This window comes from Anarhichas minor, unplaced genomic scaffold (assembly GCF_050575085.1).
Source record: "Anarhichas minor isolate MPS153535 unplaced genomic scaffold, ASM5057508v1 ptg000052l, whole genome shotgun sequence".
NCBI classification, from domain to species: domain Eukaryota; kingdom Metazoa; phylum Chordata; class Actinopteri; order Perciformes; family Anarhichadidae; genus Anarhichas; species Anarhichas minor.
In genome coordinates this window covers 2113834-2137408 of record NW_027466498.1, presented here as the reverse complement: position 1 = coordinate 2137408, position 23575 = coordinate 2113834, and positions in this window count along the sequence as shown.

The window sequence follows — 23575 nt, the reverse complement described above, 5'->3', positions numbered from 1 at the left end:
GCTCCCGACACAGAACAGGCAACCCACTGTACAGGGTCGCTACACTACCCTCCCACTACAAAGTTCCTTGCCCCCAAGGAACAACCCGAGCAACGTAAACAATGTACATGAACACTCCCACACAATGCAGATGGGAAAACATGAGTACCTTTTTTTAATTTTTTTTGTTGTTATTTTATTTTTTAATTTTTTTTTTTTTTTTGAAGATCAGGGTGGACTACCGTCACTTCCAGTGAGACCAGGGCGCATTCTTGCCCTCTCTGGAACCTAAAGTCTCACTCTTAACTATCTGCCATCCCAGATGGAACAACAAAGTCTCTGAACCGTCCGGGGGCCTTCTCTGTCTTTGCGGCCGGGCTGCTCGGGGGGTTGTGTCCAATGGGCCAGGGGGAGAGAAGGGGAGCGACTCAGACTCTGGTGGGCAGCTTCCGCCCTGAGGGTCAGGGAACCCGGACATGGGTGCCGTGAGGTTCCTGAGTGCTGGTGACACAGGCACCGCAGCCCCCTGCGTAATCCCAGGGGCGCTGGCCAGGGAGTGGGCAGGAGGAAGAGGCTGCGGAGGAGGTCCACGTGCCCCAGATGCCAGTGGAGAAGAGACCCCTCTGTAAGGGGCGAGCCTGTCTCTATGGAGCACCACTCTCCTTCCCTTAGGAGGTAGCTGCACCCTGTAGACGACCTCGCCCACCCTCTCCAATACTCTGCAGGGGCCAGCCCATTGGCTGTCGAGCTTTGGGCACCGGCCCTTCTTTCGCTGGGGGTTGTAGACCCAAACCAGGTCTCCAGCCTCAAAGTGCTTTCCCTTTTCCCTCACGACGTAGTTGCATTTTTGTCTCACGCCAGCACTCAGCTGCTGTTTCCGGGCAAAAATGTGGGCTGACTCGAGGCGGTCCTGCAGCCTCCTGGCATACTCAGGACCTGGGGGAGTGTCTGGGGACTCAGGTGGCCGTCCAAAAGCCATTTCTGCGGGGGTGCGGAGCTCTCTCTCTCCCCAGCATGAGGAGAGCGGGTGTACAGGATGAGGACTCTTGCACCGCAGAGCGACACGCCATGAGCACCAAGGGCAAATGCCTGTCCCAGTCATGCTGGTGCTTTGAAGTGAGGATGGCAAGCTGCTGGCCCATGGTGCGATGGAATCTTTCCACCAAACCGTCACTCTGGGGCCGCAGAGGAGAGATGCGAGTCTTGTGCATGCCCAATCTTTCACACATGGCCGCAAACACTCAAGACTCGAAGTTCCTCCCTTGGTCGCTGTGTATGGTCTCTGGTACTCCGAAACGGCTGAACATACCTCCCACCAGGGCCTCCGCGACTGTCTCTGCCTCCTGGTCTGGGAGGGCGTACGCCTCTGGCCATATTGTGAAATAGTCTATGGCGGTGAGAACGTAGCGGTTTCCTCCGTCTGAGCGAGGCAGCGGACCCACCACATCCACGGCCACCCTTTCCATCGGTGCCCCCACTGGAAACTGCTGCAGTGGAGCGTGGGAGCGACCTGGGGGACCCTTTCTTGCCATACAGGGTTCACAGTGGCGGCAAAAGTCCTCCACATCCCTCCTGCACTGTCCCCAGTAGAAGCCTTGACGGAGGCGACGGAGTGTTTTAGAAACACCAAAATGTCCAGACCTTGCAGCTTCATGCATGGCTTCCAGCATCACCTCATGTAGGTCCTTGGGGACCACCATCTGCCACCTTGCCTCCCCCGTTGCTGGCTCCTTCCACGCCCGCTGCAGCACGCCTTGACTCAGGCGCAGAGATCCAAACTGAGACCAAAGCCCTTTGGTTGCTTTGGAGGACACCGCCACCTCTTCCCACAGTGGCCGCCGCTGTGCCTCCACCCACTGCCATACAGGCTGTAAGTCTGCATCCTGCACCTGGTGATGTCTCCACTCTGCCCAGTCCACTGTCTGCAGCTCCCGGCATATGAACTCCACCTGTCGAACTGCAGCACAGCCTCCCTCCTCTTCACACAGTTCTTTCTCGCGGGTCTCCCTCCACTCGCAGTAGCGGCACCCGTCTGCGGCACATGGATGGCGTGAGAGTGCGTCTGCATTAGTGTGGCGTACCCCTGCCCGGTGCTCCATGTTGAAATCGAAAGCCTGGAGCTCCTCCAACCACCTGGCCACATGCCCCTCCGGCTCCTTGAATGTCATGAGCCACTGCAGAGCAGAGTGGTCCGTCCTCACAGTGAATGGCAGGCCACACAGATAGTACTTGAAGTGCCTGATTGACAGCACCACTGCCAAGAGCTCCCTGCGGGTGACGCAGTAGCGGCGCTCAGCTTTGTTGAACGCCCGGCTGAAGTATGCCACCACTCGCTCTCCCTCGGGTCCCGCCTGGGAAAGCACTCCTCTGATGCCTGCTCCGCTAGCGTCCGTGTCCAGCGTGAAGGGTAAGCTGGGGTCGGGTGGGGCAAGCACCGGAGCCTCACTCAGGGTGCACCGAAGGCTGCTGAACTCCGTCTGGCATTGCTCTGTCCACGAAAAGTCTCTGTCCTTCTTCAGCAGCTGAAACAGGGGCGCAGCAGTGCAAGCAAACCCTCACACAAACCTTCTGTCGTACGAGGCCAGGCCCAAAAAACTATTCAGCTGTTTTTGGTTGGTGGGGATGGGCCAGTCAGTGACTGCCTGCACCTTTTCCTGCATGGTGCCGATGCCTTCCCCCCCTACCCGGTGTCCCAAAAAGGATACCTCTCTCTGCATGAAGTGACACTTATCCGGGTGCTGCTCTGATCTTTCCCAGCACCACCCATAGTGATGCCAGGGCTTGCTTGAATGAGGTACCATGAACCAGGATGTCGTCGAGGTAAACCAGACACTGCTGACGTGGGACCCCTTCCAATACCTTGTCCATCAACCTTGCGAGTGGAGCCTGGCTCCCCCGGCTGTGATGTTGGGCTCCTCCATCTGATGTTGAGGCTTGTGAAGACAGGGTTGGAGTTAGAGCATATCCTCCTCTATGCGGGCCCTGAGGCGTTTCCCTGAAACTTGCTTGACTTGGGGCACTCCCTGGCAAAGTTCCCTGGTTGACCACACTCCCAGCAGACCCTGGGCCCGGGGCGTGGCCGGTGTGTTTGCTGTACTGACACAGCCCTTATCAATTCAGTCACTTCAGTCAACCATGCCGGTTTCTCTTCTTCTGAGGGGCTCTGCATTGCAGCCCTCACGGCAGGTAGCCCCTCTCTTTGACAGTTTCCAGCCGCTACACCCCACACATTCTCTCTCTCCACAGCCATCTCCAAGGCTGTGGAGAGGCCAGCTCGCTCTGTACTTTGGGGGGCATGTGTACATAAGCCCGTCGCGACAGGCTTTCAATGTCGTTAGCTAATGCCCGCAGCGGCTCCCCAGGTTTTCTGCAACGATTATTGAGTTCATTACGCAGGAGCTCAGGCTGCAAACACTGTCCAAAACGCCTCTGAAGAGCCCCCACCAGCGCTTGACAACTCCTTCTGTCCTCTGGACTCAGCAGCAGAAGACAGGACAGCGTGAGGCACAAAGCCAGCTGCAGTGCTTTAGTCTCGATGGACCATCCCCTGGCGTGGGATAATATCTCAAATTGGGCCAGGAAAGCTTCCCAGTCAGACCTACCGGAGTATTTGGGTGTTTTCACCATTGAGACTGCTACTGGGTGCCGCCGGGCGCCGCCATCGTTATTTCCATTGTCCGGAGAAATGGCGGGAAACGTTGATGAGGGAGCCATACCCGCGTCTCTAGCCATCTTCACCGCAGACTCTCTCAGGCGATCCCTCGCCACACTTGAAGCTCTCGTGAACTCTCTGGCTATGTCCTTCTTCACCTCCGTCCTGCTGACACCATCCATGACCAAAGCAAGCTAACTGGCTAGCTGACGACCGAAGCTAGGTAAGCTCACGAACGGATTTGGCGTTACGTCTATGTCCGTCACAAAGTCACTTCTGACACCAGTGTAATGTTCCACTTACGAGTCGGAGACAGGATCCTTGCAAGAGGTTTATTCACAGCAACCGTCACTCTTATTGCCGAGCAACTCTAGCGAACATTATTCGTCTTTTTCTACAGTGTGTTTTCCACAACAACAACTCTCCTTCCGGTTCCGGTCTAACACAACCATGACTAGCTCCCGACACAGAACAGGCAACCCACTGTACAGGGTCGCTACAATATTATTGTAGCCCAGTATCTGTTGTTTAATCTGATGTGCAACATCATTATATTCGTTTGTGATAAGTGCTTTTTTTCCGACGGTATATGCTAAGCTTTCTCCACAGCCCCCCCAAAAAGGGGGCGCTCGGGCTTAAGTGGTGTCTATTTGTGGTTGTAAAGTTTCATGAGGCTGTGATCATAGGTCACAACAGGTCATTTTATACAGTGATGTCAAGTTTCATAAAATGGTCTCACTATGTAAAATGGCTAGTATGAAGACTAACATATAATACCATTGGGCTGATTGGATCCACAAGAGTCTCAGCTTTCCAGTCATACCCAATTTAGGCAGTTCCAAGACTTTTTAGGGAGCCCAGTATGCAGAAATATTCATAGTTAAAAAAATGTAAAAAGTGAAAACAACAAATGTTTTTTGTCCAAAACTACATGGGACTAGCACAAAGTGGACATGTCATAGGGGAGACTCTTGGATACCCATAAAACACATTTTTATTCACATATCTTGAGCTGAGAGGCCAACATTTTGCTTCACTTTGGAGCGTTATTCAGCCCGCTTCACGACAAACTAGCATGACTTGATTGGTAGTAATGGACCATTAGGTCGTCTAGTTTGGCTTGTCCAGTACCTCCACTCTAGCTTTAGGACCGCTACATCCTCTTAAAGATAGTATGTCAGCCGGTAATCCATCGGGTCTCAGAGGGTTTTAAACAAGAGGACCCATACATCCCTAACATTTAAAACCATCACTTTTATATGAGGGAAAAATATCATTATAGTATTTACTATTTTATTATCAGTAGTTCATCATTTTAAAGTTTTTGGCTGGAATAACGTGAGAATAATGCCTTTCTAAAATTGAATTTGGGACACCTGGTGAAGATGAGACATTCAACACTCCACTGTGTGCCAAACTAGAGACAAAGAGAAACTAAAGAGGATGGAAAGCCAAGAAATCTGAGAGACAAAGCAATAAATAGAAACATATAGTCATACAGACAAACACTGTAAAACAAAGAGAGGAGGCTGCAAATGAAGAGTGCAGCAATGCTGGCGGACATTGGCATGCCTTTAGCTGGCACGCTAGCATGCCAAGTTGTAGGATTTACCCTGGAGCCCCGGGGCTTCGCTCTGAAAAGACTCAGTGGGCTTGAGGGGCCTCGCGGCTGGCTGCAGCCAGGGTCCCATTGTCTGGGCTGCTGGAGAGGGGAAACGCTGGATGAATAGAAGAAAAACAAGAGGAAGACAGAGAGGAGGAGGAAGCAGAGGAGTAGGCCAGACGAAGAGCAGCAAGTGGTTCCAGGGAGCAGAGCCAACATGTAGAGAAACAGGGGTAAGCAGGATGCTGTCGTGCACTGAGGGCCTAGAACAGGGGTTCTCACAGTTGTGATGACTGAGTGCCAATCTAGGGAGTCAGTATGTCGCTGAGGGCCACACAGGTTCAGAACATATGTCGACCACTTCCACAAAGCAGTCCCATTGCTGAACGGCGTATTCTGTGTAGCTATTCATGAGATACCACATAATTTATATATGATACACCTTCACTACTTTTCACAAGATTTGTGAAGACTGACTGTTGGGCAAGTCTCATTGAAACTGTTCAGCCTTACGTTTCCGCTCTTCATCAAATTTGTTGAGCACCAAATTTTTTTGTTTGCAGATAAACAAACAGTTCATCTATCCACAAGGTCCGATAAAGTAAGCAGTTCATCCATTTATCCCCAATCTTCCTTTTTTCCCTCAATCATACAGTGTTTTTCTGTGGTGGCTTAAACTGCCAAAATGTCCCTCCGAAAATGTAAGCTAATGGCACATGCATTGATGACTTACCATGCAACCAGTAGCTTTTTACAAGTGATTCCTAACCTGGCACACACTTGTTAGGGGTTTGCAGTTTTAAGCAACCAAGCAGTGTATTTAATGCTGGCCATTAAGAGTGAAGAATTTAAATTGGTACACACTAATGCTGTTCTTGGCATCTCACCTCCATATTAAAGGCCTTTACACACAGACAGCGTGACTAATAAACAGCACGACAACGTGAAATACTTGCCTGCCGATATTACATGTCTAGGGCTTTTATTGGGAAATGTTAAAACGAAGGATTCGATCTGGTCTGTGCTGCCTTTGTCAAGGATGATAGGAGTAAAAAAGTTTGCTGTCTTAGTTTGGATTACGGAGCCTCCATGTTGTCGATTCATCAATATAGGTGCAACTCAACCAGTTCCGCACAACTTGATTGGTTGATGTATTTTTTTGCTGTGCAAAATGTCGCTTTTTAATGTAATATCTTCTTCTGTATTAAAGTAGTTCATGAAAACCACAGTTCGAAGAAATATATTGATGTGCGATTAATCGCTAGAACAAAACTGGTGTCATAGAGATAAATCACACACAGAACTCTTCTTTGCAGCTTCCAGTGTGTATGAGAAACTCCATTTCAGCCAAGTGGAAGGAGACTGCTGTTTGCAAAGACGTGTATGTTGCTGCATGTTGTCATTGTTAATGTACAAATGTTGAGTGGCTTAACGATGTTCTTTATGATGTTAATATAGCAGTGAAGAGTAGTCACAGTTCAGTAACTACCTCTGCAGCCACGGCTTTGCAAAAGAAAAAAGAACAATCTGCAATCTATCATCTGATCCACTTCCTCAATATCTACTTGTTTGTTACTCTGCCCGTGAAAAAAGAAAAAAATATATACTGTATATATATTATGGACTAGATAAATCCCTGTGTCTTGCTTGTCAGCCAGATGATGATCAAATTAAAGGGAGTTTACCCGAAAGTTAGCAACAACTCTTGCTCAGGCGCACTTCAGGTGGGCTGACCTTTTAAGGTGGACCGGGTCTATTCTGATTTGCTAACGGATAGCATGGTTAAAAAGTAAATGAATAACATCCCTACTGAAACCTATGCTCTGTTGCTCTGTATCAGGAAAAGACGATATTGAATGTTGCCATGAAAATGCCATGTTCATCATGTTGTTTAATTTGTTACAGTCAGAGAACATCTGATGAAAATACAACACGATTTCAAGATCATTGTTAGAACTGTAATTGCAGTATTAAGTACTAAAATGCAACTACTTGTCCTTGTACTTGGCCTGAAAAAAAGTAGTGCATCAGTAATATATCTATGACTTTGTGAACTCCCGTTGCTTTTCTCCTCCTCTCTGCGGATCTCTGGTGCTGTATATGTTCATTTCTGAGGCAGTGTGCAATATGCTGCATGCACTCTGTTGTCAGGAGCCGGTGCATCAGAGCAAAGCTCGCAGGTGTGTGCAGAGCAGAAGTCGACCATGAATGAGAGCTCATCCGCTGGAGCCGGGGAAAGCACATGGTCAAGTGGTCAACAAATGAAAATGGAAAATTGCTGCCACTTGTTGGGCCCGTTCAAGTACATGCAGGCGGTAGAGGTGGGCAGGTCATGATGGATGCCCCGTGTCTCCGTTGTTGTTGATATGATCAAACCCCCCCCCCTATTCACCACTATAATAGACAAATAGATGTGTGCAGGTCACCCGCAAGCACATAAAATTGCCTGTGTGCAAAATTGCCAGTGGGACGAGAAATTCTGTTTATTTGTTGTACGAGTCCAATCATGTTTTTGAGTCCAAGTAGATTGTTAGTGTTTTTATCAAAATAACAGGAATCTTAACTTGTTTTTCAGGAAAGCAACTAAATGGGGAACATGAATAGTGCTTTAGAACATGGTCACTGCTGCCTAACTGGGTCATCTGGAAATGAAATGCATGTAAGCGACTGCGTAGAACACAATGCTACCACTTAAGAACGTCCAGAAGATATACTGTGGCCAAGAGTAGAGACAGTTTTTAAACATGCAGTTATCAAAGTTTCAAGAGAAATTTTATTCATCCATGGAATCAGATTCTGGAAGTAAGTGTGATCCTATGTTAAAAGCCTAAAGCAGTAATAAGTAGTGAACATGCTGCATCTCTATAAGTTAAGTCTCGTGAAATGTTTGAGCATCATTTACCACATCATTTGATGCAGCTACTGTGAAATGTAGGAATACCAAAGCAAATACGCCAGAATGGCAATTTAATGAAAACAAATGTTGGATGTGGAAATGCAGATGTAATTGTGTGTTCAGAGTGCGTTGTTCTCTCTCTTCCTATCTGCTTCTCGCTCATACACACACACACACAAACAAGCTAAGGAGATTGTATTTGCCTAATCATATGCATTTTCCACTTCATTTCCATGCTTCTTCAGCTGGAGGCACACTGCAGGCATCAGAAACACAACATAATACACAAACTCAGTGTGTAATATCTACTACACAAACCAGATTGTGAAAGTGATGGACTAGATACACATCATGCTCTCACTAGCAGCATCAATGTAGTCAATGAAAATGCTGGTAACCTTTAACCTTCAGTCAGTGATCATCATGAAGTAAATAACCAAAAACATCAACACATACAAATCAAAGTTGATGTGCAAGTGTCATTGACTAAGTTGGTAAAGAAGATATATATTTAGTAGGTGTAGGTGGAGCAGAAGCTATAATAGTATCATCAGTCTCGGTTGTTGTAGCAGAGCAATACATTTATCTGTGGTGGTAGTTGTAGTTTTAGTTGGAGCAGATGTAGTAGCAGTAACTTTCTTTTGCAGTAACAGTTTTGCCTTATTAGTGGTGGTAGTTGTAGTTGTAGCAGTGGTAGTATTAGATTCATTGCTGAAGTAGTATTGTAATATACAGTATATGGCTGTAGTAGCAGTAGATTTAATAGTAATTGTTTCAGTTGTAACAGAAGTAGTAGTTTATTTGAAGTAGTAATCGTTGCTGTTGTATTACAATACCCTCTCTCACCTTGACAAACCCACATCTAAGCTTTGTTAGTAACGTGCAAATGCTGACATGCTAAAAACTATAATGGACGAATCCGGTTGTTTGAGAACAAATAGACTAATAACACACCTCAGAGGACCAGTCAAGCTGCCAATCACACACCACTGAAGTCAGCATTTTATCACAGCAGGATGATGCCTTTTGCCCTCCTGTCATCCAACCGATGGCCCTCCACCTTCCTCTTACTCCACCTAACCCTCTGTGGTGGTCCAAATGTAATTACTCATGACAAGTCTATTGGTTTTGTCATACATTTCATGTGACCTAAACATATATTCACCATGTGAGCATCTTGACAGCTTCGCCACTTGGCCATGTCAAAATAATAATTGTGAGAAATGTTGCTGCTTCCAACCCTTCAAAATAAAATAGGAATAGCTTTCATGAAAGAGATAGAGGTTGATTTTGTTATATCACTCAGCTACCCTATGGCTATATATAAAAGAATGCTGACACCACTATCCACATACTTGTATGACTCGTTCCTGTTTCAACATAGCCACAACCCTGTGCACAAAGCCAGGTTAATTAAGAGACTACTGAGAATGAAACATGAGTTTCTCATAATTGTCAAAGCGTCATTCACAATGGACTATTCTTTACCAGCATTTCTTTGTTTGTACTTGAGAGTGTTGGCTGCGGTCTAATCACACTTCCACTCATTTTCCTTCTCATTTCCTTTGCCAATCTTTTCTCTCTGTTTTCTCCCCCTCTCCAGTGAATATCTGCAATAAATAAGAAGCGGATTAAAAAATAATCCTGAGTAGCATCATTCTTGCTTTGAGGCATCTACAACATGTGTGGCTGCTCTTCTTGATTAGCCCAAATATTGTGCGATAACAAAACAGGTTGAATTTGACAAGACAAAAGGTACCTTCAGCTGAATAAATACTTTTTGTCAAAGCATATTTTCATCCAGGTTCAGTACCAAAGCAGCTTAAATGAGTTGTGTTCACTGGGGTATAGGTTTAAAAAAAGCTGCACTGCAGCATAGACGGATCATACTTTGGTTTTACAAAGAGAAAGGGGAGAAAATAGAAAGGAAAATAGTAGAGATAATGATGCAACAAACGTATCCACGTAAGTAGCATTTAGAAGTAACGGCCCTGAGCAAACTTACTTACGTAACCTTTTGTAACATGCGTAACAACGTTAAATAACTGACGTAAAGTGAACATTTAGTTTTGGTTTCACACAGAACACAACATATATAACATATAAAGGAACAGTGGTCTCCTAGGTGGAAGTCCTGTGTTTGTTTGACTCCGCCAAAAGCCCTACCCACCTTTGTTAATAATAGAATATAAGATTTGAGTTTTTGGTTTGCATGTGAACAGATCGTTTAGCTGATGAAGCCCAGGTCATTCGGTGGAAACATCCAAGAGAAACCTGCACTTTAAATTGGTGATCTTTTCTCAAGCTTTTAGACTTTTTATAAAGAGTGTCAAGTTAAAAACGGGTAAAAACACATATTAAGAGACCACAATGGGACCCTGACACCAATCATAAAAAATTGGTTGGATTGCAATCAAGTGAAGGTCCAAACAAGATGCCAAGGAAACTTCTGAGGAGTCTTGTCGCAGTAGTTATATTATATGGTCACACAGAAGTCATACGAAATCCACCACAAACATTCAGCATCTAACGACATGAAAACAGTTTTCTCTGGCTCCATCATCCAGGACAATAACTATATACATGTAAAGAAAAATGATGCAACAGGTTCCAAAATAAAGAGAGAAGACGTCCAGATAGCCTTTCGTCATTTCTCATGGGTTCCTGGCACTATCCAGCACAGGCATGGTGAAGCGTGACTCACAGCAGGTTAGGGCAGCCTGGTCCTTCCCAGATCAGAGGCCTCTTTAAGAGAGATATTGATGATAGTCAGGAGGAGGCTTTGCTAAATGAGCCTCAGCAATGAGCTGTAAAATGAGTAATGTTCCTTGGGTGAGCCCAGAGTGGTCGGGCCTGGCCTGCCCGCTTCTTCTTGCCTGAGAGGCACAGAAAGCATGAACAAGTGTGTATGTGCGAGTATGTGTGCATGTGCAATATTTTCTTATGAATCAAAGATGTAACCTTTTCGATATACTGTGGGCTGACACAAACGGTATCAGGGGAAATGTATTTGTCAGTATTTGTCTGGAATAAACTAACAAATTAACGAAAGGCGGAAATGGACATTGTGTCAACATGTTTTGGTTTCTTTTCTTACTCAAATAATGACAACAATCGATGAGAGGCAGAATTAATCAGGTGTAATCAGAATTGATTTACTCTAAAGACCTTCATCATCAAATGTTGGATACATTTCAAAACATCCGTAGACTTGTACATAAGCCTGATACGATCTCCAACAGCCAGCTTCCTCCCCAGACCCCGCGGGTGGCTAGGGAAACCCCTCAGAATAAAGATGAGTTTAACTCATCTACTTACCATTTCTTCTTTTTTCTCTTTCAAAACCACTCCCTCTTATTGCCCCGGTACAGTTGCTCACACACACACACTGACACACACAAGAATCCTACAAAACAACTGCCTCTCTACCCAATACAATACCCAACCGTAGGATCCAACCTTTGCTTTTTCTTTTCTTTTACACTCTACCCAATGCATATTTTACTCTGTAATATTAATTTTGTCATGTCACCCGCTGTATTAACTTTTGTCTTGTCTAGTCTCATATATTCTGCCTGCTTTCAGAAAGTGAAAAGTGTAGTTTATAGTACATTGGGTATTTGCATAGGTGGATGTGCATCAACCCATTCACCACACAAAAATTACAATATTGGATGATGCCGGCTTACTTTCAGGGATTGCAGTCAAGGTTAGGAAGTGATCCTGTTCATGGCCAATAAACAACGGTGAAGATATGGTTTGGGTTTGGCAATAAAACCACTTGATTGAGGGGGGAAGATTGGTTGATAAAAGGCAAACATTAACTGAAGACCTGTGATGCTCTCCTGCATTGGCACTAGGCGTCAGCATTGGATGTAAATATTCAGGTGCAGAATCATCCAATATGAATGTAGCTCCTTGGATACGAGACTGCAGCGCATAGTGTGGCGCCTGCACGGTGTCATGGTAGTGCGGGGCTGGACCCAAAAGCAAGGACTTGGAGTTGGAGTTAAACACAATTTTCTTTATTTGCCAGAGAGAGGTGTGGGAGCTGTCGTTCACGGAGAGAGAACAAACGATCTGGCGAGGAGTTGAGGGAGAGCTGAGTAGATATACTGTGGGAGCTTGATGAGGGAATGAGTTCCATGTGTGTGAGTTGATTGGCAGCAGGAGGGGGAAAGGAAGGCCACGCCCAGGCAGACACACCTGGGACCATGACAGTACCCCCCCCTCAACGGGAGCCTCCGGGCGACCCGCCGGGCTTGTCAGGATGGGTCCGGTGGAACTCCCGGACGAACTCAGGATCCAGGATGAAGGACCGAGGTACCCATTGCCGCTCCTCTGGGCCATATCCCTCCCAGTCCACCAGGTACTGGTACCCTCTGCCCCGACGACGTACGTCCAAGATCCGTCGAACAGAGAAGGCTGGGTGGTTGTCGACCACCCGGGCGGGAGGTGGGGGATCGGAAGGAGGGCAAAGAGGGCTGGAAGAAACTGGTTTTAATTGCGAGACATGAAACGTGGGGTGGATCTTCATAGTGTGAGGTAGTTTTAGCCTGAGAGCAGTTGGGTTGATTATCCGTTCTATGACAAAAGGGCCAATGTAACGGGGTGACAGTTTCCTAGAGTCGGTCTTCAGCGGGATATTTTTGGAAGAAAGCCAAACACTCTGACCTGGTTGGTATGCTGGGGCAGGGGTCCGGCGGCGGTTAGCAATGCGCCGGTTGCTGTCGGCAGAGCGGAGTAGGGCTTCGCGGGTGTCTCTCCAGACCTTCCGGCAGCGGCGGAGGTGCATCTGCACCGATGGGACAGCCAACTCGCACTCCTGGGAGGGAAACAGAGGTGGCTGATAGCCCACAGAAGATTCAAACGGAGACAAACCCGTGGCAGCACTGGTCAGCGAGTTGTGGGCGTACTCCACCCATGCCAGTTGCGAGCTCCAGGTGGTGGAATTGGTGGCGGTTACACACCGTAGAGCAGCCTCAAGGTCCTGGTTAGCCCTCTCCGACTGGCCATTGGTTTGCGGGTGAAAACCGGAGGAAAGACTGACCGTTGCGCCAAGAGCACAGCAGAATAACCTCCATACCTGTGAGATGAACTGTGGGCCACGGTCAGAGACTATGTCCAGAGGAATGCCATGGAGGCGGAAAACATGGCTCACTAAAACGTCGGCGGTCTCACGGGCAGTGGGCAGCTTAGGAAGGGCCACAAAATGAACAGCTTTAGAAAAACGGTCGACGATGGTGAGTATGACTGTGTTACCTTGAGACGGGGTAGACCGGTTACAAAGTCTAGAGCAATGTGGGACCAGGGACGGCTAGGAACGGGAAGTGGACGTAGTAACCCAGCCGGCGGACGATGGGAGGTCTTCCCTCGTGCACAGACCGTGCATGCAGCAACATAGGCCCGGGTGTCTGCTTCCATGGATGGCCACCAGAAATGTCGCTTCAGGAGGGACAGGGTACGGTTCATCCCTGGATGGCAGGCAAAACGGGAAGTGTGCACCCACTGGAGAACCTGAGACCGGACAGAGTTAGGGACAAACAAACAGTTTGGGGGGCCGTTACCTGGGTCTGGCTGTGTCCGTTGAGCCTCCCTGACCATGGATTCGATCTCCCAAGTAACTGCCGCTACCACACAGGTAGGAGGAAGGATGGAGTCTTGGCTGGGTAGAGAATCCACCGAGACATAAAGGCGAGAGAGGGCATCAGGTTTCGTATTTCTAGAGCCGGGCCGATAGGTGAGGGTAAAATTAAAGCGGCCAAAAAACAATGCCCAGCGGGCTTGACGGGAGTTGAGGCGTTTGGCCGACTGGATATACGCCAAGTTCCTGTGGTCGGTCCAAACCACAAAAGGTTGCTCTACTCCTTCCAGCCAGTGCCTCCACTCCTCCAACGCCAGCTTGACTGCGAGTAACTCTCTGTTGCCAACGTCATAGTTGCGCTTGGCTGGGGAGAGGCGATGGGAGAAAAAGGCACAGGGATGGAGTTTCTGGTCGGAGGTAGAGCGTTGCGAAAGGATTGCCCCCACTCCACTGTCTGAAGCATCCACCTCCACAATGAATTGACGAGAGGAATCGGGCTGAATCAGGATGGGGGCTGAGGTGAAGCTACCCTTTAGGTCGTTGAAGGCAGACTCCGCCTCAGGGGTCCAAGCGAAGGGGATGGAGGTGGACGTGAGTCTGGTTAGAGGTGCTGCCACCCTGCTGTAGTCTCTGATGAATCTGCGATAGAAATTTGCGAAGCCCAGAAAGCGCTGTAGCTGCTTTCGGTTGGAGGGTCGGGGCCACTCCGTCACTGCCTTGATCTTGTCTGGGTCGACCCTTACCCTCCCACTCTCAATGATGTAACCCAGAAAGCCGACTGAACTAGCATGGAACTCGCATTTCTCTGCTTTGACGAAGAGCCGGTTCTCCAACAGTCTCTGAAGGACCTGGCGGACATGGGAGACATGGTCGGACATGTTCTGGGAGAAAATAAGGATGTCGTCCAAGTACACAAAGACAAAACGATGGAGGAAGTCTCTTAGCACATCATTAACTAAGGCTTGAAAAACAGCGGGAGCGTTAGTGAGGCCGAAAGGCATTACCAGATACTCAAAATGTCCGAGTGGAGTGTTGAAGCCGGTCTTCCATTCGTCCCCTTCCCTGATTCTGACCAGATGGTAGGCATTCCTGAGGTCCAGCTTCGTGAAAACCGTAGCACCCTGAAGAGGCTCAAAATCAGAGTTTATTAGGGGTAAGGGGTACTTGTTTTTTATTGTAATATTGTTTAATCCACGAAAATCAATACAGGGTCGCAAAGAGTGGTCCTTTTTGGAAACAAAAAAGAATCCAGCTCCGACAGGGGATGAGGATGGTCTGACTATGCCAGCTGCCAACGACTCCTTGATGTATTTCTCCATGGCCTCCCTCTCAGGACGGGACAGGTTATAAAGCCGACTAGACGGGAGAGGAGCGCCCGGGAGAAGATCTATGGCACAGTCGTAAGGGCGGTGAGGAGGCAAGGAGAGGGCTAAGTCCTTACTGAACACAGTCCCAAGATCGTGATACTCCGCTGGGATGGCGGACAGGTCAGGAGGCTGAGGGCTCGGTGGTGATGTGGTGCCCTCTGCAGGGGGCAGTGCTGACTGCAAGCAGGCAGAGAGACAAAAGGGGCTCCAGCTAAGGACTCTCCCTGCCGACCAGTCGATGTGTGGGTTGTGCAACCTTAACCAGGGATGGCCCAAGACTAGCGGCGAGTTAGGGGAAGAAATTATGTTGAGCCGAATAATCTCATTATGGTTACCAGACAGGACAAGGGACAAAGGGACTGAATGATGGGTAACTTGCGCAAACGGCTTGCCATCTAAAGCAGCTGCCAAGAGGGGGGACTGTAATCGTTCTAAGGGAAAACCAGCCTGGATGGCCACATCTCTATCTAAGAAACTATCCTCAGCGCCAGAGTCGACCAAGGCTAGGAGGGGCAAGGATAGTTGTTTGTGACAAAGAGTGGCTTGAATCAGCAACCTAGATGGGAGTGACTGGCTCGGGGAGCTGGACTCTGAACTAGACAGGGAACTAGATGGGGAACTGGGTTGGCTCGCCAGAACCCCTACTACTACTGGCGAGCCCTGTCTTTTGGGCGGACTGGGCAGAGAGCAATGAAGTGACCGGACTGGCCACAGTACAGGCACTCACCCACCCTCATCCTGCGCAACCATTCAGCAGGAGAAAGATGAGCCCGGCCCAGCTGCATGGGCTCCTCGCCAGGAGGAGCAGGGTATGGAGGCGTGGAGGGATGAGCCGGCATGGGGTACTGAACCGGGATGGGGGGTTGCACTCCCCAGTTAGCTTGAGGTGGTGACGAGTGGGAGCTGGCAAACTGACTGGGACGGCCAGCCCTCGCCTTGTGTCGCTCACGCAGGCGGTTATCGAGCCGGATAGCTAGGGAAACCAGAGAATCAAAGTCTACAGGTTCATCACGAGAAGCCAGTTCATCCTTTAGGTGTTCGCTGAGCCCATTCAAAAACGCCCCTTGCAAGGCCTCATCGTTCCATCTGGAATCCGCTGCGAGTGTTCTAAACTCCACAGAGTAATCAGCCGCACTTCTGGGGCCCTGGCGAAGGTTAAGCAAGCGTCTAGCCGCATTACCAACGTGGTCCGGGTGGTCGAAAACCACCTTCATCCTGCAAAGGAAGTCTTCATAGGAAAGGGCTGTAACTGCCAGATTAGAATTAACGGCTTCTGCCCAGGCTAAAGCCCTTCCTCTCAACAGTCCCAAAATATAGCGTACCTTGGAAACATCGGAGGGGAAGGTCAACGGCCGCTGGCTAAAAACCAGAGAACACTGGAGAAGAAAACCTCGGCACCTACCCAGGTCTCCGGAGAAGGGTTCAGGGTCCGGAGCATAGGACTCTCTAAATGGAGTGGGTACTTCCGGGAGCAGAGCTGGAGAGGGCTGGAGGCCGGGCTGTGCAGGATCAGCTGACGGAGGCAACCGAGAGGTTAACAGAGACACTTTCCTTGTTAATTCCGCGATTTGGTCTACCATTGCCCGGTCGTTGTCAAATAGGGTGTGGAGATACGCTTGATGTTGTCCGAGTAAGGCTCCTTGGCTGGAAAGCGCCGTCGAGACGGTGGGCTTCTGCACCGGTTCTGCTGGGTCCACTGCTGGGTCCACATGGCCAGATCGTTCTGTCATGGTAGTGCGGGGCTGGACCCAAAAGCAAGGACTTGGAGTTGGAGTTAAACACAATTTTCTTTATTTGCCAGAGAGAGGTGTGGGAGCTGTCGTTCACGGAGAGAGAACAAACGATCTGGCGAGGAGTTGAGGGAGAGCTGAGTAGATATACTGTGGGAGCTTGATGAGGGAATGAGTTCCATGTGTGTGAGTTGATTGGCAGCAGGAGGGGGAAAGGAAGGCCACGCCCAGGCAGACACACCTGGGACCATGACACACGGTCCTCAGAGGACACAAATTTGTTTGTTGTGACCGCGCAGACAAGGACTGTCTAATTTGTGCTTAAGACTACAAAACAAATGAATCCTTGCTAAAGTAAAGCTTTGGTGAACTGTTCCACGATAGGGATGGAATCCACATCGCTCCTCCTGCTTCTGTGGTTCAGTCACTTCCTTCCCAACTCCTTTTCATAAGCTTCACTGTGTTATACTGTTGTAGTACACAAACACCTTTGTTATGAATTGTATGCAACACAATTCTTTTTTATTTCAACAAATGGAATCGAATTTTGTTAATTACAGTTACCCTATAAAATCATTGTACTTAACAAATAAAGTTCAAACATATTTGAATGGATTATTGTTTAATGCAATGTGTAAAGACGTCACTGTCAGCCTCTATTTGCATCGCTTTGTCAAACAAGGACATCATTACGGTATTTCTATATCAGTTCATTTTCCATCTGAAACATTGTCAAAATTATGAAATACTTTAAGTTGACAAAGAACTTGTCCATTTCATGCATATCACCTTAAGAGTATTCATCCACATCAACAGCGCTGTATTCTTTTGACTTTATTTGTTCAGATCATATCAGACTCAGCGGTGAGAGAAGAAACACTCCGGTTAAGTGTTGCCCTCCTCCTGCTTCCTTTCTCTCCATCTTCCTCTCTCTCGCACTCTCGCCTCCAATCCACCATTATTAGTGCCTCCAATACTCCAGAGGGCAAACAAACTTTCAAAAAATTCCCCATAACCCGCCAAGCGTAGCCCATTTTCCTCTCCATGCAATTAACTGCGCCAACATTTACAATAATATGATTACAGACACTTTGGCAAAGTCATGGGGGGAACGCGGGGCATATTAGGTATCAGCAAGGGGTTGATCGTAATGGTCGCGTTTCCCGGAGACTCACATTTTCTTTTCCACGCAATAGTGAGAGCTACTAAATTCTCCTCAGGCAGTAAAAACCAATGCACTGGAACCATGATAACAAACACAGGCAACCACTTTTCTTTCTCTTCACTCTCTTATTTTCTTTCTCTTACTTTGGGCGTAGTTTTTTTTTTTCTTTCTTCTTACTCTCCTCTGCACCCTTCTTTTTAACTCCCCCCCCACCTACACCTCATCTCCCCTGCACCCCTCAATTAATTAAGTCTTTCACGGCCATGTAATTAGGAACATTAGCAAGTCATAAACTTGCCACGAGTCTTGGAATTATGTGCTGGCCCTCAGCAATTTGTTTGTAATTCGTTTTTCGTGAGACAACAACACCGTAGGGTCCCATAGATCTTCCTAGGGCCCCCACTGTGCCCGCCCTCTCGCAACCACGACAGGCAGGATAAGAGGGGTCCTTGTCGGGCTGAGAGGGGGACCACATGATGCCCAGGCTGGCTGGCACCCATCCCACTGCTTTGAAAAGACACTTAGAACAGCCTGACAAAGACTGTTGTCTGTTCATTGCATGCCTCTCAGGTTTTACATCCTTCTTTGAGAGACTGAAATGCAACTGTTATTATAAGGTAAATATATTCTAAAGAGTATATTCTAAATTATAAATAAAGCACATTTATTGGTATTTCTGGTGATGGGCAAACTAAGGGCATTTGTCAGGTTAGCAGGTTCATTACGAAGCCTCGACACCCCCCTGCTGTGATGCAATGAGAGGGTCAGCCCTCCCCTGTTTTATTGCCCTTCAGTGCTCACTATCTCATCTCGGATGTCCAAATCTTTATAAATCATATTGCAATAATAATGTTGGTCTTGCAGTGAGATCAGTGAAACAGGATGAATTGTCACCTTGGCAAGACAGAAAACGGAGTCAGCTAATGTCACTCAACAATTAAATGACTAAACACTGCAGAGGTTTTTAGGTAGTCAATAGTGAAATATGATATACCAAGAAAAGAACATAACCAAAAAGTCTGTGATACGGTAGCCTGCACAATCTTAAACACATGTCAGACCTCAACAGAATATGTGTGGAAAGCAAACATTGTAAAAACCCGTTTCTGTATTTTATAATGTAGTTAACTGCATCAGACTGAACTGGAGTCTTGTTTCACCAGACAAGTTTTGTTCAATCTTGAAATTAGAGCAGCAAATCTGCTAAAAGATGATTGCTTGAAAGGATTTTTAGTAACAGCTTTACCTTGTTTCAAGCTCCCCAGTAACATGAGGAAATACGCTGCTGATCAGCTCAATGAGGCCAATCAATGACGACTATTGTAATAATAGAAAAGTAATGATTGATTGTTATTGTGAATATATTTTCTGGGCATTTTCACCTGTGTTGAAAGGTTTGACACAGTTAGAAGTAGACAGTAAATGGGGGAGGGGGCATTTTGACCTTAAGTCTCTCAAGTCACGTCACCAAACGCTCTTTTTATTGACATAATGAGGATATATTTTAACGTATTTCTTTTTTTTCCCACAAGATCCACTCGTAGTAACTAAACCATAATTAAGGTTTTCGTTAGTATGTTTAGGTTTTGGTTAAATTACTTGGTTGAGTTAGTTGGTTATGGTTAAGGAAACTTGTAGTATTGGTGAAATATTGAAAAGTCAAAAGTGAGTTAATGCTCGAGACAAGACGGGTTTACTTTGTTAACAGTTAACCACAAGCTGGACGGGATGTGAATAAAAAAAAATGTACGGGCAGCAATTATTTTTGTAATTGAAGGCAGTTAATAAAATTATATTTTCTATAGACATCATTTCTAGGAGTTTGGGATGTTCGTGTCAACGATATTATGTAGAGATGGAGCCCCAGTCTGTTTCATCTCATCTATGACGAGGAGCAAAGATCAGTAACGCATGTACGTCATCACAGTATTCTTTAAGGAAAGAGCACACAATGACTCAAAATGATAATAACATTAAAGAAAAAAGTATTATAAAAAGTATTTTGTTTTCATTAAAGTCCTTTATTGTGACACCTTCAACAAAGGGATGTATAAAAGTCACCATGAAGATCTGCAGATATGAAGGATATGTTTGTGAATTCAACTCAAGTCTGTCAGTTACTTTTCTCTCCATCATATATTAAATGTTGAAATATTTTTTTCTGCATCATTTTACCCTCTGTGCTGAAAACACAACTGAACCTTTTTCCATTTTGGCCACTTTTCCCCATCATGTTCCGCTCTTCTGATTGATTTCCTGTCTCACATCTGTGGCAGGGGTTCTCGTCCTAACAGTCAAATTAAGTCTTCACCAACCACAAAACACCTAAATCATGCAGAGGGGTAAACATGTGATTTTTCTCCCCCATGCAGGTTAAATGTGTGTGTGTGTGTTTTCCTGTGCGTGTGTATGTGAGTCCTTCCAGCTCTTTTGTCCATGCTGCTCCACAGAGAGGTTAACGGCATTGATGCCTGTGTGATTCCAGCTCAAGCACTCTCATCAGCCGCCTTATTCTCTCCTGCGGCTGCACCCTGACCTCCCAATAACCATACACCATTGTTTCTATTTACCATTTGCCAGAGATGGAGGGAAAACTGGAGAAAGAGTGTGGCAGAGAAAAAGAGCTGGGGTTGGTATTGATCGGCTTCCACATGTATTGAAACCAGATATTGATTTTCTTTCTTTTTTTTCAAATGGGAAAAAGTGCATTGTCCGACCGAAGGAGATTTCTATGGGGATTTGGGGAAAGAGGAGTTGAAATGAGCATCCGGTGCACCGTTGTCTCTTGTGGATTGTGTATAGGGCTGTGGTAATTGAATTGAGCGAACAGGGCCCCTCTCCGATATGTGCTCTCTCAAGAGTTTTTGGCTTGTCGATGTATCTCTGTAATATTTTGGTTGTGAGGAAACTTCAAAAAGCTAGGAAAGTTTTGTGACAAACACAAACTCAGCTCATGATGAGGCAAATAACTGTCATTGTGAAGAACGATGAGTCATTTATTCTGATGCTAGTGCTTGATTACTGCTGGATATCAGCTGGATACTTGTGTTACGAGTCAAACATTTTTTATGGACATATCTAGCTTCATGACACTCTATTAAAACAACTTTATAAAAGTATCCGTGATATGATTAAAATATGACGTGTTTGAAATGAAAGATTTGATTGTGTGGTGTCATGTTGCTGTTTCAATCTGTCACCTAGAACTAGAGAGATCTTTAGAGTAAGTGTTGCATTAAAAATAGGATGTTTTTTAGGGATCCGAAAGAGCGTAAAAGCAAAAATAAATTGAATTCAAATGTTCAGCACTGTGTCTGTTGTTTGGAACTGTATGCCAGGACTACTGCAGCAACATACTGACTTCTCTTGTTACATGTTCTCTTCCTTTGAGAACCCCAAATTTTGACTTGTGTTTTTGCATTTCCATCCAAGCATCAGCTTGCACGTCTGCCTTTGTGCACATATGAACGCTGTTGTGTCTATTCTGACTTTCTCTGTCACTTCATGGCGGCCGAGCCTCGGCTACCTGCTTCTCATTCAGCCAGCGTCGGTCTGTTCTCCCACTCAATTTGCAATTAAGACCAAATTTAGAGCGCTGAAGCCTGAAGGCAAGTGGGTGTCCGCACAAGGAAGATGTTGCCTAGCAACCAGGGGGGACGGAGTCAAGAGGGTGTACCTGAGAGGTAGGGGGCGGGGGGGGGAGTGTGTATGCAAGTGTGTGTGTGTTCTGTGTCGGGGCTGGACATATGCTGATGTTTTCTGATACTTGCCGTTTATCAATAATTGGGCAGTAGACATCTCATTTTCCTTAACACAGCTTGTCAACACGATTTTATTGTCAGCATTTTGTCACAGTTGTCCAGTGTTGTATTTGTGATTTTGTCCATAAAACATGTAAGAAAGCCTGTTTTAACCGGGCACGTCTAGAGACGTATAAATAAGTCGCATTGTGGCTTCTTTTCCAAATGAGCAATCTTTCTTTTGCTCATCTGGACAAAAACATTTTCAGGGTGTTGACGAGCAGTTTACACAATCTGTTTTTTCTCTTGGATATTTCATAATTTGATAACTGATAGTTAGAAGAAGAATATCAGTTGCTTTTGCCACCTGGATAAGCTTGGAGTAGTGTAAATGGCGCCTGGACTGTAACACAATCATATTCTTCTACATCCTCTGCTCAAGTACATTAATAAAGAATTACAGAACAGTGGACGATATAGCTTCCTCGGTGTATGGGGTCTTAAGATCTCTTATGTGTGCACTCGATCTTAAGATGACTTCTGAGTAGCCTACCAGGTGAACTGCTGGATGAAAGCCAGTCAAAGCTTTCCTATCCAGGGGTCAAAAGGTCACAGCTGCAGCCATCCTCTACCAGTGCTCACTGTCAGATCTCTGATACGCTGTGTGTGCATGTACAGTATGTATTTGTCTTCAAGTGTATTGCCAACCCTGTTCCCATTCAACGAAACCGCATTCAGAATGATGTTAAAGTCTCTTCTCCCGGATTACAGTCACAGTTTTAAACATGTGGTTGTCATTGTAAATTTAACCAAAACAAAATGAAAATGCAACAAAACCACTTGGTTAGGTTCAGCAAAACATCATGGCGTGGCATCAAATAATTATGTTTGTTATGTCATTTAAGTTACAGATGAAAATTAAAATAAGTCAACATTTGGTTTCCCAGAGGACTCAAACAACAGTCTCCTGGGTGAAAGTCCTGAGTTTGTTTCTCTGCCAAGCTTGTTTAAGGAAGTAGTGTGTACCACTAAAGTACTGAAGTATGCAATTCTTAGTTAGCAGGCTGCTGCTCTTTTAATTATACCACTTTAAAGAAAGAAGAGGCCTTTCAATTTGGAAGTATTCTTTATTAACATGCTGAAACTCCCACATCCATCTGTATGCACATGTTTCTGAATTTAATAACAACCATACATTCACTGAAGCAGATATTTATCCCTGAACTCTAAATCTGAATCTGGACTGAAAATAACTGACAATTAAGATGTTCATCAGCAGGTGCTTTTCTGCTGTGTGTTGTTTGTGTTGACTTCCATAATCTCCTTCTTGTTCAACAAATGTTCCCGACAACACCATCAGCCATTTTAGCAGGTGGGACACCAGCGAGGGTTCTGGGCGTCTGGGGATCTAGAGGGGTACCGAGAGCACCATTTAGTAGTTCTTGATATGCAACATTTGGTAGGCTTTAGCATATATACTGTATATATATATATATATATATAATGTGTCAAATACATATTTAATGCACATTTTGCTTAGTATAAATATCGGCTGGGACTTGTTATCCACAGATATCCAATAATTAAGTACTCAAATGGACGTGTCACATAGAAAGCAGGCTTGTCTGCATCCCTTCACAGTTCGACGGTGAAGCTAACGACGGTTCTGATCGCCCATTCCCTATTGGACCCTGCAAAATCAGTAAAATGTCTGGATCTGCAAAGTTGTTCAGTAAGCAAGCCTGGTGTCTTAAAAGTTAAATATCCATTCCATAATAATGCATTGTCAATTACATTTGAAGGAAAACACATTTTCTACTAGACTGCGCTTGTTTTTGACGTAATACGTTTCTAATCAG